We start from the raw sequence: 17,036 nt of genomic DNA, 5'->3' as shown, positions 1-17,036 counted from the left end.
GGCCGCCAGCAGGTGAGTGGAGGACACCGCCGTGGAAGAGGACGTCGCTGGACCTCGCTGGAGGTAGAAGTAATAATGAATACTAGTGGCATATATTCGTTTGTGTCACTGCAATACTAAACAAAATATTCGGCTGGTATTAAGGATCGTTGTTAAATAGGGACCTTTGTCTTTTCAGAAAATACCATTAGTGTTTTTATGCATTCTAAGGGCCAGATGTACTAAGCTCTGGATAGTGATAAATGACCAGCCACTCAGCTCCCAACCGTCATGTTACAGTTGGGAGCTGATTGGCTGGTGGTTTATCACTCTCCAGTTTATCTGGCCCATCTTAAAAATGTTTTTTTTTCTAACCCAAATGGCCAAAACAGTGAGTTTTTTTATGGAAATTTAAAGAAAGGGAACCTAAAGCATTATTATAAGAATTATAAACGCCACAAATAAATAAGTTGTGATTCTTGTTTCGCTAGTAACCCACCTTACCGAAACAGTAAAAAGTAGGATTCTATATGTAGGTTCTGACCCCAATTTTTTTTTAATTTGCTGTCTCCATATGTACGGAGAGTATGGTAGGCCAAAAAGGCCCAACCTTTTATAACCTAAACAACTTAACGCATAGGGGTACATGTGCTAAGCCTTGGAGGGAATGTGGAGAGAGATAAAATACCAACCAGTCAGCTCCTGTCATTTTTTTAAACAGCCTGTATAATGACAGTTAGGAGCTGATTGGTTGGTATTTTATCTCCAACCACTTTATCTCACTCCAAGGATTAATGCATCTCCCCCTAAATGAGGAACCACTTTTTTTGGGGGGTGTGGATATAGACTTTAGCTCGTGTCTGGTTATCACCTTTCACCGATGATAAGACATTAGATACTAGTGGGTCACATATTTTGAAATTGTGGACTCAAATATGGGTGCACACCGGTTGCAACCGTCACTATGGGGGTGATAGGGCATGAAGTGCACTGCCCCCAAATATGGAAAACACGTTTTCTGTAGTATGGGGTAACATCACAAGTGATCACCAGATAAAAGTGCTAAGGGGCCCCAACATTTGAAATAGAGTATCATCCTTTTTCTAAAGTGGGTGACACAATTATTTCAATTTGTAGTCAGGTTGCGGAAGAGTTTCCCTCATGCCTGGACTACATTATTTTTCTGTAGTGCCGCGGGTTACTGTCTGGTGATCAGTGTGATCACTAGACAATAACCTTTATGTGGGCACACCATTTGGAAGAGAGTACCCCCATCTCTCATGTTATATGGTAGGGGTAATAGAGGGACACACACACCATTTCATTCTTATGTAAAGCAGTGCTGCCGGGGCACCTGCTTACAACGGTGGCACATTGGTATATACCAGCAGCTGCTGCTTTGCAACAAAAAAACAGAAGAAACCGGAGCAGCATTATCGCGGAGTACAATGTATGTTTAATACATTTGCCCCAAGTTATGCCTGTCAGCAGTTGTTGCTGATTAAAACAGTGTACCAGGAGGGTGGCACTTATTTGTGTTCATCCTAGTCTGCCGGACACCATACTGTGTGTAGCATTTGCAAGGACTGCTGCTGTTGACTATTAATAAACTAGAGAAATGTAAGATTTATTTATGGAACATTTTCTCCTAATATTCATATGTTTCCACCTGAATAGCTCACATTTAGTAACCGGGGTATATCACCACAGGAGATCTCGGAGAAAACCCATGTACCGGTGGTTAGAGGCAGATGATGCTGATAACAGTAACTTGTGATTGGTTGGTTGCGAATGCTCCGTTGACATTAGTGCATTATTTTTTTTGCTCGGGCATACATTGTGCTCTTGGGAGGGTGGGGAGTGGGGATTACACAACAAGGGGAGTTGTTTCTGCTGTATTTCAGCTGATTTTGTAGTTTAACTGGTGCCTAAAAGCAAATGAAAATAAATGATTTACCACATGGCCAGAAGTGTCTGTGATTTGTGCTTGGTGTAAAACCACACATACTGTTGCTGACTGGAACTCACCTCATGTTCTGCATCAGGGGAAATGTGCTATTTTTATGTGTATGTTTTTAGAGAGTCATGTATGCCTATTTTTATCAGCCTCTTTGCACTTAAAGTGGCACTACAAACGTCTACTATGTTTTAAGAATGGCCTTTATTTTTCATTCTGTAAATTATATACTGTAAATCAAACAATGATATTTGTGCACTAGGGGCAAATTGATAGAAATGAGGTGCCTTATGGAGAGTTGGGGCAACAGCGCCTCTACCAGGTCAATATGGGCTTTCCCTCCTCCGTGGCCAAAGTAATAAGGCAGTTCAGGAGGACATAGACTTCCTTCAGTGCGTCATTAGATACAGTGTTGGCCACCATCTTCCGCAATATCTTTGGGTCACTGTAGGGGGCCAGTTCACTGCTGTCGGGATGGTCTTTTGTCCTATATGTATTTATGTGGTATTCTGAGAAGACTGGGTGTAGACGTAGGTTGTAATTTAGTGTTTTCAGCTTCGACATGATTTTTGCATAGCGTCGGTTCATCTCCATCCTTAATTTCTCATCTACTTTGTTGGTCAGGGGACAATGAGTCAACTGTAGGGAAGGGAGGAGATAGTGAGTTAGTAAAGTGCTCATAAACATAACACATCTAGCAATAGACTATAAACACAATTTGTGAGTGGTTAATAAACATTTGAATTTGTCTTTGAAGATGAAGCTATATATGGCTTCTATAGAAGGCCCTGAAATCAGATGTCCTGTAGAAGATAAGATAGTTCTGTATACGTCATATGGCTTTAAGTGGGTGCGTGTGTGTATAAGCCTCTTTTTACCTGCAGAACCTTTCCCTCTATGTTGGCCACACTGAGACCATAAAGGTGACCATGGTCCTTGAAGATGTATGCGAGAATCCTTTGCTCGAGTTGGTAAGCTATCTCACCAGTAAGGCGTCTGCAATGTAGGAGTTATGTGGGATCTAAATGAAAAAAAAAAAGTTACAACTTGGCATGTGTTGTGGATGTAAATGCCCATTGTGACATTTATTTTGTTATGCATTTTAAGCTCTGCCCACTTGTAATGACGGACTATGTAAAGTGTTCCATAGTGGAGTGCCACCAGCAACATTCACCTGGATATATGAGACTAAATAGAGTGTAAAAGACCTTTAATGTTAAGAGGGGCAATCCATTTCTCTGCCACGTCTGGACGCTCTGTTCAGCTGCACACATTGCTGTAGAATACAGTTCCCCAGCATCATCAATTTCCTTGCGCCCCTCTATGGGGTGTGAGGGAAAGTTGTCACCTACTGGTGGCCACCAGGTATCAGTGATCAGACTGTCTCCACAGTGTTCTGATAGCACGTACCAGGCATCATAAAGAAGTGAACTGCACCCTAATACAGTGGTTGCCTTGTGTGTAATGTAGTTGATGACCTCCTAGGTTACTGTTGCTCAAGAAATGCTACCACATTATGGTATCTTTCATCTAAGACTGGCATCAATATTTTCTGCCATGGCTTAACCCTTGTTCTTTACTGTCTAGAGCTGAAATAGTGCCTCCACCCAAGGCTCCGGATGATCCGTATATATATCCACCAGGAGTGGCTTGGGTTAACCCCTGACTAAGTGTATATACTGTGTGTGTGTGTATGTATGTGTATATATATATATAGATATATATAGATATATAGATATATATGTGTGTGTGGGCGTTTGTGTATATATATCAGGCAGGGTTGCTGAGTGCCGCAGCAACACCCAGGCACTACACAAACAAACTCTCCCTCCCCCTCTCTCTCTCCCAATTTTTGATAAATGGATTTTTCAATAATTCGAATACCTGGGGGTCCTGCTGCAGAGGTGAAGGGGTCCTGCATCGTCCGTGGGTGGTCCGGCTTGTGTTGCGGGGGGTGTCTGGAGGCATCCACAGCGGGGGTGCAGGGGTCCGATGGGGTGCGGGAGGATCCAGCAACGGTCTTTGGCAGGATTCGGCACTGTGGAAGAAAAGTAGCCGGTGAGAGAATGATTGCAAAACCACTCCCACGCAGTCAGTGGACAGTGACGTCGTAACTTCAGGTCTACGTATATACACTGTGTAGACAAAAGTGATTGGACACCCCTGCACAAGCAAAATGCATACCATTGCACATGAGTTTGAAATGGCCACTAATGTGGCGTTTTCGACAAGAACATTTAGGGAGGCCGATGCACTTGCAAATCTGAGAAAACAACAAAAGTTTTTATCAGGACGACAATGCAACCTGTCATTTTTCCAAGACGACGGTGGACTGGTATACAGAAACTTTGGTAACCCGAATGGACTGGTCAGCTCAGAGTCCAGATCTTAACCAGACTGAGAACCTCTGGGACGAATTGGAGCGACTGGTGTCTTCTAGGCCAACTCAACCTTCTTCAGTGTCACTGTGCTTAAGGCGGAATGGCAAAACATACCGCCTGCTGTTGTCCAGGAACTTGTGGACAGTTTGCCAAGAAGGGTGTCTGCAGTAATCACTGCACGTGGTGGACCTACAATGTACTGACGTCAATAAAATGCCGTTGATCAATTTGCTGTTAGTGTCCAATCACTTCTGTCTACATAGTGTATATATTATACACATACATACTTGAACAATGGGCTAGCTGAACTCTTTTCTATAAAAGCAGTCACAAGTAATTCTTAACAAATGTACACTCATTTAGCATAGGATTCTCAAATAAAACATGTTATTTCGCTATAGCAATAAGATGTAATGACTCCACCTGCAATAAGGCATTAGCTTGGAGAGAGATACAGGGCCTAATCCAGATCCGCTCGCAAGCGGGTCGATGTCGCCCAAGTGCGCATGCGCACGACGGAGGCTGCTCCGTCGTGCGCATGTGCGAGATCCGAATAACGACGGCCAAGCCGTCGTTATGGGTCTCGCACCAAAGGGGGCGTGCTGTTGATGGTGATTGACAGCACGCCCCCTTTGGTGGGTGTGCTGGGGGCGTGGCTGCCCAGGCGGAGGCGTTCCCATGGGAACGCCTACCGTCTGGGGCCGGCCCCACTGACATCACTAGTGATATCAGTGGGAGTGCTTTTGGCTCTGATAGAGCCAAAAGCACTGCAGGGCTTGCGGCAGCGAGACTCTACCGCAAGGGTCTCGTCACAAGCCCAATGGTCGCGATGGTCTTGACCATTGCGACCATCATTTTGGCCGCTCGCTATAGCTGTGGGTGGTCACCCACAGCTATGCGAGCGCCAGGAGACCGCTCCAAAAAGGAGGAGGGACGGCCCTGATTCAGAGCGAGCACTCTGTCAGAGCGTCCGGCTCTCAGGGCCACATTACCAACCAAATCTGCCACTATCTGTTAGTTTACAGGCTGTGCTTGAAAAATGACAGGAGCTGATGGGTTGGTACTTTATCTTTCACAATTTTACAGTATAGGCGGGTATCCACTACTAGATATACAAACGAGAGCACGATTACGACATTGCACTCGTGCTCTCGTTTGTATATCTAGTGATGTGGCTAGACTGAACGTTCAGTCCAGGCACATCCATCATCCCCGCACATGCTGAACCTGACGGGATTGTCAGGTTGACCAGCATGTACAGGCGATGAGAGATGTCGGAAGCGACCAGCTTGCACACGCATCGCTGGTTGCTTCCGACCAAAACATGCCCGATGCATGCACGATTTTAGCAAGCGATTGCACGATAACGACGTCATTATCATGCAATCGCTTGCTAAAATCGCCTAGTGGATACCCCCCTTATCTCTCTGCAAGCATTCATTAATACGCCCCCCACCCCCAAGATTTATATCTTTTAGCCTCCCATATGACGTAAAACAGACAGTTACCCTAAATGAAGCTCTAATATTCTCCTTTTATATATGAAGTACTTATTTTCCCTTACTTTATTTGACACAGAATTATTAGTGAGAATGTTAATAACGCTTTCCTTAAATTATTCCTGCAATCTGAGAATATATTGGGTTAATACCTCCCTTTACTCTCCTCCCACTAGTTATAAATGTGTCCCAAGTAAGTTATTGCCCAAAACCTATACAATCATCCATAACATAGGTGTCTATTTATACAAAGCACCTCCTGTATTGCTATTAGCGTACAACCCCCTCCATTCTGTGACTGCTCCTACTCACAATGTGATGTCTATGCTACTAGTTAGCCTCAGTGAGGAGTAGAAGGCCCAGGGGCAGTAAGGACCACAGTCACAGTATTTGTAGATGAAACACAATGAATTTGGTAACTCAATATGATCACTTGTCTATTTAGTATGTTCACATTATTTTAGTTGTTAACCTCTATTATTGGCTAACAATCTTCAATATTTAGGAGCATATATTAATATGAATTGAGTTATGCATGATGCATCCTGTCTGGGATCCGGTCTTATGTAGAAATATTTGAATAGCTGATCACTAGGGGGAGCTGTGCCCTGAAGAATGTTCCTTACTTACCACATAAGCTGCTCCTTAAATATAAAGCTGTGGTGGCGCTCAGGTATAATATCCGGGTATTACAAGTCTCCAACTTAAATGACACCTTTGGTGTGATCATGTATTCTAGTTATTAGAGGTGTAACTGCACTGCGTGTCTGAGTACCTCTCATATACTCTGCTGCAGCACCTGTCTTCCCAGATTGCTCCGCTGCATGCACCCTGCTTGCTGACTCCCTCCGACCAATCACACTGGGTACCCCCCTCACATGGACGATGTCATTGGCACTGCAGACTCCTGTCACTCCCCCGTCCGGCAGTTCCTTCCGTGTTGGGGCCCATACCTCTGCAATAGATTGCCGTAATACCGTGTTCTGTCGGGTATGGGGGATATCCAACATGTTGAAAAATCTCGATTTCCCCAAACTCCACCCGAAAATGGTCGGAATTGGCAAGTCCGATCTGTCGACGGATCACCGTTTGTTGACGTCCATGGATCATTGGTTTTGGTTGGCGATTGGCGGTCGGCATCATTAGAACAAGGAATCACGGCTCAGGTGTATAGGGCCCTTTAGACGCGGTCGCCGTAGCGTCTCATCAGCACAGTTTCCCGACCTTCCGCCCAGGTAATCCTTAACAGCTTTTATCTGCGAGCGGTATCTTGCATGCAGCTGTCATCCTCTCTGAGGCCTGAGAACAAGGCATCCCCAGGCAGGCTCTGCAGCTCATCTCTCTCCTAATGGCCCCTGTAACACTGGCTCCCTGGCCTCAGCTGTGCTGCTCTTCACTCCCCCTCAGTTTCTGCCTCTGTAAACCTTTTCCTCTCAGGAGAGGCAGAAAGCAGACATCCACGCTTGAGCTGGGTACACACCATATGATGATGCGGCAAGCGACGTAATGATACATTGCACGCGCCATACACACTGCACGATCCACCATACCCTAGTGGAGAGCTCCATGTCAGACCATAAGCTGCTGCCTTCGTCTATAGGCAAACAAGGGAATGTACAGGGCGCTCACTTTGTTTTTTTTTAGAAAAGGGGGTTCGGCCGCAAAGACCTTAGTGGAGATTATCCCTTTTTCTCCTAATTGTATCAATTTAGTTCTCATACATGTAAACGTACAGAAGGTCTGCGCCTGATAAACCAACACTACACGTTTGCGTGACTAAGGGGCATATCCAATTACCTGCGGGACTTCTCCCGCGAGTAATTGAGGCCTGAAAGTCCCGCGGCACGGGGTTAAGCTATTCAATAAAATAGCTTTCTACTTCAGGGTCCATAGGGTATCCACAGGATACCTTGGGGTATAGGTGATGACGTCAGGCATCAGGCACCATAGAGTTAAGTTTTCAGTCCTCCCAGGATGCACTAGGGTCCCCCTCCTATACCCCGCCCCCGAGCCAAGGCATCTCAGTTTAGTTTGGTGCCCGGCCGGAGTCTGATGCATCTGTTGGAGTGGGGGCTAAGAAGAGCCCCTGAAGTTTTCTTCAAGCAGCTGTGGCTGCACATCTGGAAGTACAGCATGGACAGTCAGTACTGAAGTCCATGCCGTCTTCCCTCCACCCCCGCCGGTACCAGAACGCCAGTACCGATCCGGGGATGCTGGTGAGCATCTGGGGTCACAGCTAGCGGGGACCCCAGATGTTTGGGACCATGGCCGTATTCAAGGGGGACAGCAAGGTAAGCAGCGAGGTCCCGCGGTGGGTTCCCGCTGAACACATGGTCCAGAGTCCCCAGGCAGGGGGCTCCCTGGGGACTGGTTGCAGCGTGGAGCCAGGTATCTAACCTGTGCTTCCACTACCCCCCTGGGACAGTGGACCACAGCAGTGCGGTAGCGCTGCGGCGTCCCGGGGGTTAAATGCATGTCAGGGGAGCGCGCCTTCCCTGTCTCACAGCCGGCGCCTCCCCCGCTACACAGTCCTCTCTGCAACGCTGACTGGCTCTGTAACAGCGCTCCTCCCCCAGGCCAGCCTCCTCTATGCTCCTCGGCGGCCATCTTACAACCGCATGGTGAACGCTGCTGGAATCAGAGGCATCGTGGTCTGGGTCCCCCCGCATACCTCTCCGATTTGGGTCAGGTCTGTGTATGCAGCGCTGTGTCCTACCAGACTCTGTGTCTGGGTAGTTGAGAATCAGCGCTGATTGTGCAGGAATTGATTTTTCTTTGCATTGTATGTGACTGTGCTAGCGCTCGTGCCTGTACTTTACTTCTTAACTGTCAGCCTTATTACTGTCCCTGTCTTTCTGCTAAAGCCCTTGTGGTGCGGTGCTGCAGGGTGGTCTCTCACTATACGGACAAGTATTGTTGAGAGGGGTCACATTTACCATCATGTCTGAGAGTGACTTTCCTCTACAGCTTCGGTGTACTACGTGCAAGGCACCTATAGCAGAGAGGGAGGGTAGCGCGGAAGGGCTATGCCGACCGTGTTATTTATTGGCGCGGCCTATTACGGTCACAGCACCGGTACAGGAGCTGCCCTGGGCTTGTTTCGCCAAGGCGCTTACAACCCTCGTGGGCCAGTTAGCTCCGCAGCCTCCGTTCACTCAGATGGGATTGTCCCAGCAGTCAGTGGTGTCGTCACCCATGCAGGGTTTCCTGAGACAATGGTACCCCACGGTCTCCCTATTTCCCCTCCTCAGGTCTCTCATGAGCCTGCGTGGGTTAATTCGTTAACAAGCTCTGTACAGCAGTTGTCAGACGTGTTGCAGGGGGAGTCTGTGATGCGGCCCCACAAGCGGCCGGTGGCTCCGCTCCTTATGAGGATGAGAGTCCGCTCCTTATGAGGATGACGACGGGACGTCCGATGATGGGGAGATTCTGGATCTTTCTGACCAGGAACCTCCCCGTCCTAAAGAGTCAGACGCTAAGTCTAAGGTGTATATACCTGGCCTTATTCGTGCAGTCCGCACTGCTTTAGTTATTGAGGATGAGGAACCTCCGGTATCAAAGTCCAAATACGCCTTTTTCAAGGATGTTAAAGGAGATACCACAGTGTTTCCTCTTTCGGGACAATTAGTTGACCACCTAGAGGAAACATGGAAACAGCCAGGCAAATGATATCAGCCTCAAAGGCGTTTAGCAGTGGCATATCCGTTTGCGGAAAATTATTTTACCAAGTGGGAATCCCCTCCACAGGTGGATTCTCATGTGACACGCCTTGTCCGTAGTGCCACATTGCCCATGCCATCCATGTCCTCCCTTAAAGATGCTACGGACCGCAAGGTAGAGATCTGCCTGAAGTCCGTCTATTCCCTTGCAGGGGGGGCAGCACGGCCAGCTATGGCCATTTGCTGGTTTGCCAGAGCTATGGAGCGCTGGGCTGATACGTTGGAGGCGTCCTTCGATCCTGACTGTTCGGCTGAGCAGACGGAGTTGATCGGCAATCTACGGGATTACATCAACGAAGCGGCCTTAGATATTAGTACCCTGGCGTCTCGAATTTCTTCGGCAGCGGTGGCTGCTCGTCGCACCTTGTGGTTGCGATCCTGGAAGGCGGACGCTGATTCCAAAAAGGGTTTGGAGGCATTGCTTTTTAACGGAGAGGTTCTCTTCGGTCCGGACCTGGACAAGATTATAGCCACGCTGGCGGCAGCTAAATCAGCATGTCTCCCGTCGGCTGCTGTTCCTTCTGGTTCAGGTACATCGTCCTTTCGGTCTTATAGGGCACAGGGTAGGCCTAAAGCACAGTCTTTTCCCCGTCAGGCTGGCCCCAAGAAATCGGCCAAGCCCCAGAAGCAGGCCTGGAGTACCAGACGTCCGGCCCCTAAGCCAGATGACAAGCCTGCGGCCTGACGGTCCGGGCCTCCCTTTGGGGGATCCCAAAGTGGGAGGCTGCCTGCTGCAGTTCGCCCAGTGTTGGTCGGTCACCACGACAGACACTTGGGTCCTCGAGGTGGTCTCACATGGGTATGCCTTCTCATTCCGGCACAGACCCCCGGCTCGATTCTTCACCACGGGTCTACCATCAGACCGGTACAAAGCCACGGAGCTGCGGAAGGTCTTGCACACTATGCTCCAGGCTGGAGTTATAGTGCCTGTTCCATTCTCCCAGAGGGGCCAGGGTTTCTATTCCAATCTCTTTTTGGTGCAGAAACCCAATGGGTCGTTTCGTCCGATTCTCAACCTCAAAGCTCTCAACAAGTCTTTGCGGGTCCCGAAGTTTCGGATGGAGACTCTGTGGTCCATCATTCTGGCACTGGAACCTGGGGACTACATGGTGTCATTGGACATACAGGACGCTTACCTGCATGTCCCTATTCTTTTGCGCCATCAGCAGTTCCTCAGGTTTGCAATCCGCAGCGACCACTTTCAGTTCCGGGCATTACCTTTTGGCCTGGCGACAGCACCACGTGTTTTCACCAAGGTGATGGCGGTCATGGCGGCTTCCCTGTGGCTTCCCCAGCGGATTCTGCACCTCGGAGCCTTATTGGACTCGGGACAGCAAAGGATCTTTGTGATGGGGGAAAAGATCTCTGCCTTACAGTCGAGGGTGCGCAGTTGTCTGCAGAGCCGCCGGGTGTCTCTACACTCGGCGATGAGGTTACTGGGCTCCATGGTGTCGGTATTCGACATGGTGGAATATGCCCAGTTTCACTCCAGACCTCTGCAGCACCTGATCCTGTCCAAGTGGAATGGACTGCCTCAGTCTCTAAAATCGCAGACGATAGTGCTCACTCCGGAGGTTCGCCTGTCCCTTGCCTGGTGGTTGCAGACGACCCATCTCAAGAAGGGTCATCCGTTCTGGGTGGCGAATTGGGTCCTGTTGACAACGGACGCCAGTCTTCGGGGCTGGGGAGCAGTTTCGGGTCCACACTTGTTCCAGGGCAGGTGGACTCCGGCAGAAGCAGAGCTTCCAATAAACATCTTGGAACTCCGAGCAGTTTTCAATGTTCTCCAGAAGGCACATCGGGTTCTCCAAGGTCACCCGCTGCAGGTCCAGTCGGACAACGCTACCACGGTGGCCTACATAAACCAGCAAGGAGGAACCCGAAGTCGGGCGGCTCTCGTAGAGGTGTCTCGGATCCTGGTATGGGCGGAGCGCAATCTTCCGGCCATATCAGCTGTCTTCATTCCGGGAGTGCTAAACTGGGAGGCGGACTTTCTCAGTCGCCAGGACGTTCATCCGGGGAAATGGTCCCTGCACCCGGACGTTTTTCAACTGCTGGTGGACAGGTGGGGTCTTCCAGAGATCGACCTCATGGCGTCCCGACACAACAACAAGTTGCCGGTGTACGGGTCTCGCACAAGAGACGAAGAGGCATCTCTGGTGGATGCTCTGTCCGTCTGGTGGACGTTCCGGTTAGCTTATCTCTTTCCTCCGGTCTCCCTTCTTCCACGGGTAATCCGGAAATTCAAACCGGAAGGAGGGACGCTCCTGTTGATAGCTCCCGCATGGCCCAGACGGCACTGGTTCTCAGACCTTCAGAGTCTGTACGTGGACAGTCCTCTGCGGTTACCGCTCCGACCGGACCTTCTGTCACAGGGTCCTTGTCTTCACCCGGACTTGACTCGGCTGTCTTTGACGGCGTGGCTGTTGAGACGGCCATGTTAAGGTCCAGGGGGTTTTCAAGCTCTGTAGTACGTACCATGCTAAGAGCTCGGAAACCGTCTTCCGCGAGAATATACCATCGCGTGTGGCATACGTTCTTCCAGTGGTGTCGACCGAGAGGTTATGCACCACGGGAGTTTCGTCTGTCTCGGGTACTCGCCTTCCTACAAGCGGGACTAGACCATGGGCTTCGCCTTGCTTCTTTGAAGGTGCAGGTTTCGGCCCTGTCTGTCTGGTTTCACCGTAGGATTGCTACATTTCCTGATGTGCGCACCTTTATGCAGGGCGTTCTGCGTATTCATCCGCCTTTTGTTCCACCTGTTGCGCCTTGGGACTTGACTGTGGTCCTGAGGGCTCTCCAAGGACCGCCGTTTGAACCACTGGGCTCAGTGGATCTTAAATGGCTAACAGCTAAGACTGTCATCCTTCTGGCCACATAGCTTCGGCCAGACGTGTTTCTGATTTAGGGGCTCTCTCTTGTAGACCCCCTTTCTTGATTTTTCATGGGAACAGGGCAGTGCTACGCACTCGTCCTGAATTTCTTCCCAAAGTTGTTTCCCAGTTTCATGTTAATGAGGAAATAGTTGTTCTGGCTTTTAACTCACCTGGTCTTTCAGTGGGTGAGGCCACTTTGGATGTTGTGCGGGCCTTAAGGACTTATGTTGACCGCACTTCTTCGTTTAGGAAGTCGGACGCCTTGTTTGCCCTCTATGTCTTCCGTAAAAAGGGTTGGCCTGCTTCAAAGCAAACTTTGGCAGCCTGGATCCGTATGGCAATTTCTGAAGCTTATCTTCATTAAGCCTCATTCCACTAGGTCTGTGGGTCCTTCGTGGGCAGCTCGGCATGGTGCCTCTGCAGTCCAAATCTGCAAGGCTGGTACGTGGTCCTCTGTCCATACCTTCGTGAGGTATTACAGGTTTGACACCTTCGCCTCTCAGGATGCTTCCTTCTGGCGGCGGATTCTCCTTTCAGCACAGGAGCGTCCCCACCCTTAAAGGATACTGCTTTGGGACATCCCCAAGGTATCCTGTGGATACCCTATGGAGCCTGAAGTAGAAAATATGAGATATGGTAAGAACTTACCTTTGTTATCTCTATTTCTACGAAGTCCATAGGGTTCCACAGGACTCCCGCCCTGTCGCACCTGTGCTGCAGATGGGCTTTACTCTGGTCACCGGTTTTTCCGTCTCCCTCTGGTGAGAATGTGATTTTTGTGTGTGTCCAGATCTTTTTTTCTCTCTCTTCCTTCTCCTCCTCCGGCCTATGGCTTGGTAACTAACTGAGATGCCTTGGCTCGGGGGCGGGGTATAGGAGGGGGACCCTAGTGCATCCTGGGAGGACTGAAAACTTAACTCTATGGTGCCCGATGCCTGACGTCATCACCTATACCCCAAGGTATCCTGTGGAACCCTATGGACTTCGTAGAAATAGAGATAACAAAGGTAAGTTCTTACCATATCTCATATTTTTTCCCCGCGCCGTTAAATCGGCTCTCGTGCGCGGGAACACACTCCGTGAGAAATTGTGGAAACAGTGTGTTGCCTCTCGCGCGAGGCCGATTAGGGCTTCACACAGATTTTACCTCACACCTACATGAGGTGCAGCCCGACAGCGGGGACTCGCTCACAGGGTCTTGGGGACACCTGCACGTGCAATCCCCGCTAATTGAATTCTGACCGGCGTGATAATTAGCCGCGGGGTTTAATTGGAATCACAGTGATGCTCTGCGGTGGGGTTGAGGGACGCCTCACCACCCACAGGCCTCCATTCAGACACCTCATATCTAAGTTGGCCATTGCAAACTCTGCAGTAGCCATTTATTTTTAATATCTCTTTATCACCCTCCCCCCCGCCCCCTTTTATCCCTGTCCTACTTCATTAAACCAAATAAACAGATTAATTAGATTAATTTAAGCACGTGCATAATCTATATTCCCTGAGCTTTGTGACTCCAATAAAAGGGATTTCGTTATTTTATGTGTTGCCATTTTTTCACCTGATCCTATACTTAGTCATCAAACGTATAGGTTTGTCAGGCGCAGACCTTTGTCTAGCTATAGCTTGTCTGCAAGCGAATTGCTACATAACAGTGTCAGCGGGCACCAAATTATAACCTGCCTCCGGGCGTCTGGGATGAATTTACGCCACTGCGTACAATATATTGGGATTCATTTAGTAACAAGTTTTATCACCAAAATGAGTGATAAATGTCACTGTGTATGATAAATGGTGCTCCAGCCAATCAGCTCCCAACTGTCATTTTTCAAACAGTTGACAGTTGGGAGCTGATTGGCTGGAGCACTATTTATTATACACAGTGACATTTATCACTCATTTTGGTGATAAAACTCGTTACTTAAAATAAATGTGTTAAACTTAAATGTGTTACTAAATGGAAAAGTGAAGGCTTGCTAGAGGATAATTAACAAAGACAATATCTACACTTCAGAAACTGAACTGGAACTATAAACTCTGGATTGGAACTATTTATAAATATAGTCTCCTAATTAATTTTATAACATTGTTTAAGTTTAAGGGTTTTGTATATTAAGCATTGTATTGATGTAATACATGGAGTTGTGTTTATCCTCTGTATATTAACAGCAGTTTATATGCAAAGTACAAGTGAAGATCCTTTACTTATATTCCTTAGAAAAGTAACTTTAGTATTTTTTAACTACTGTGTGTTTACTTACCTGGAGTGATTACAGTGGGAGATCCATTACTGCGGAATCCGTGGAAGGAAAAGACATTGGTGGTAAATGTGAAGTGAAATAATACAGTATTGTATTGTGATTATGCATTATCTATACACAACACTATATATTCTATCACTGGGTTCTCCCAGGTGAGCCCTTTTGGCATTTAAAATAATTAACCTGGGTGGAGGCACTGACAATGGGGAGGTACACCACTTAGAGGAATGCTAAGGATGGGTACATTAGGAGTAACAAAGGAGTTAGTAACCTGGTGACCCTTTAGTGGTAAAAAGGGGGGTTACAAAAGTATTAAAAAGTGAAAGTTAGATTTAGGATTGTTTAGTTTGTCCCATTACTTTTGGCCCCTTAAAAAGTGGGAGGCACATATAGAAACCGTTGTAATTCATACACCGTTCACCTAATTTGTATGTAATTACCCTCAAATTAAATCTGAAAGTCTGCAGTTAAAGCACATCTTGTTTGTTTCATTTCAAAGCCATTGTGGTGGTGAATAGAGGCCAAAATATGAAAATTCTGTTAATGTCCCAATATTTATGCACCTGACTGTATACTCAGCAGCTGCCTCCCCAGCAGGCTAGTACTTTAGCTCGAACTGTGGCCCTGATTCAGAGCCGGACGCTCTTTGTGAGCGCTCGCTCTGAATCAAGGAGTTTTTTTTTGTTTAACCCCCCCCACCTCCAGGCCGCTCGCTAAGCTGTGGGTGACCACCCACAGCTGTATTGGTGGCCTGGCGATGGTCACGACCATCGGGCTTGCGACGAAACCCTTGTGGTAGGGTCTCGTCCATCGCAAGCCCCAGTGAACTCCCTACTCTAATAGAGCAGGAAGTTCACTACTGACATCATGTGTGATGTCAGTAGGGCCGCCCCCAAACGGCAGGCCTCCGTGTGTGTAGCCACCCCCCCCGGCCCACCTACAAAAAGTGTCGAGCTGTCGATCAACATAGACAGCCGCCCCGTTTTGCTGCGAGCCCCGAGCGAGTGAAGTTCTCACACGCTCCGGGGCTCGCGCGTGCGCACTGCCCGGCCATCGACCCCCTTGCGAGCGCTATGCGCTTGTGAGCGGGTCTGAATCAGGCCCTGTGTTTCTCCTTGCTTCACAGGTATTTCTAGCTCCTCTAGGGTGGGCATGACAACCTGCACCCCATAGCTGACCACATAGAGGAAGCTCCTACATTAACCCTCTCACTGTTGTCATTAGCCTATATAGCAGTGGGGGGGATGGTGGACATACAATGAGATCCAAACAACTGTATTAAAAGTCTGCTCTAACAAGCCCTAATTTCTAGCCCTATCATGGGCAGATTAATCAAGTAATGATGTAGGTCTAGTACATCACTGCTTGTTTCCAATATATGACAAGAATTATAAATGGGGAGTAGAAAGAGACCACTTCCCGTGGCTAGGGGATTCTTTTACATCTGCTCTTTCATCTTCGTATTTTAGCATAAGGGGAAAAAAAATAGTAAATTAGAACGATCATTGTTTCCTAGAGTATGTAGTACTATCTTCAGTCATCTGGCCTCCCTTATAGGAGAATACAATGGGCATACTTGGTATGATGGCTCTTTGACAGGTTTTTCCTGCCACCGTCTTGTTAATGTAAGATGGTCGAAATAGATAGTTTTTTTTTTTACTGATAAACAGTAATTTAGTCAATTTAATTGTGTCCGGTTTATCCTTTTACACAACAAAACCAATCATGTTTTACTTTAAGCCAAAATGTTCTATCCATCCCAAAAAGATACATTCTGTACTGAGTTATGCCAAGCGTATTTTTGGTTCTTACATGGAACGTCCGGGCATGCTTTGCTTGGAGGCGACAGGCTACGCACGTGGTCCTTATAGCATCTCAGCTCCAGGTTTTCCTGCATCAAGCCGACCATCTTCCACAGTTCAACATTCTTGGTGAGCAGACTGGCATTCTCGGTCCTCGAAAACTCCACCTCATGAGTGTTGAGATTATCCATGTTTCTGGAGTGGAATCCAGTCAACTACAGTATGTCAGCTTTTTCTTCCTCTTTCTCCTGCCTGCCAGATAACATGGAGAGCTGTGGAAAGCCTCTGCTAGTGCTACCCCTGTGCTATGACTCTGGTAATCCTTAGTGACCTATGAGCTAGTCCCTTTCTGACATATACGTGTCAGAGAAATGACCCAGGAAACGGAGGGATAAGTGCCTGAACCAAAAGGTTGTTGTTGTTGTGCCAAATTACCTAACCCCAAGCAAGAACCATAAGTGTAATTCCTTAAGCCACAACTTCTTTCTAAACAAAATAAAATGAATGGTCAAATAGACATTTATTCATACCAGCTATCCTACATATTAATTGTAAAGAGCAA

At 47.9% G+C, this 17,036-nt stretch overlaps 1 pseudogene; it reads right to left on the bottom strand.

Annotated features, from left to right (window-relative positions):
• Positions 1–2,227: 2,227 nt before the first annotated feature.
• LOC148481746 (speriolin-like protein) lies at positions 2,228–16,665 on the bottom strand (annotated as a pseudogene).
• Positions 16,666–17,036: the final 371 nt, after the last annotated feature.

This window comes from Taudactylus pleione, unplaced genomic scaffold (genome assembly GCF_031769625.1).
Source record: "Taudactylus pleione unplaced genomic scaffold, aTauple2 ptg000567l, whole genome shotgun sequence".
Taxonomy (NCBI): domain Eukaryota; kingdom Metazoa; phylum Chordata; class Amphibia; order Anura; family Myobatrachidae; genus Taudactylus; species Taudactylus pleione.
Note: the sequence above shows the minus strand (reverse complement) of the source record. Positions and strands in the feature narration are given on the sequence as shown.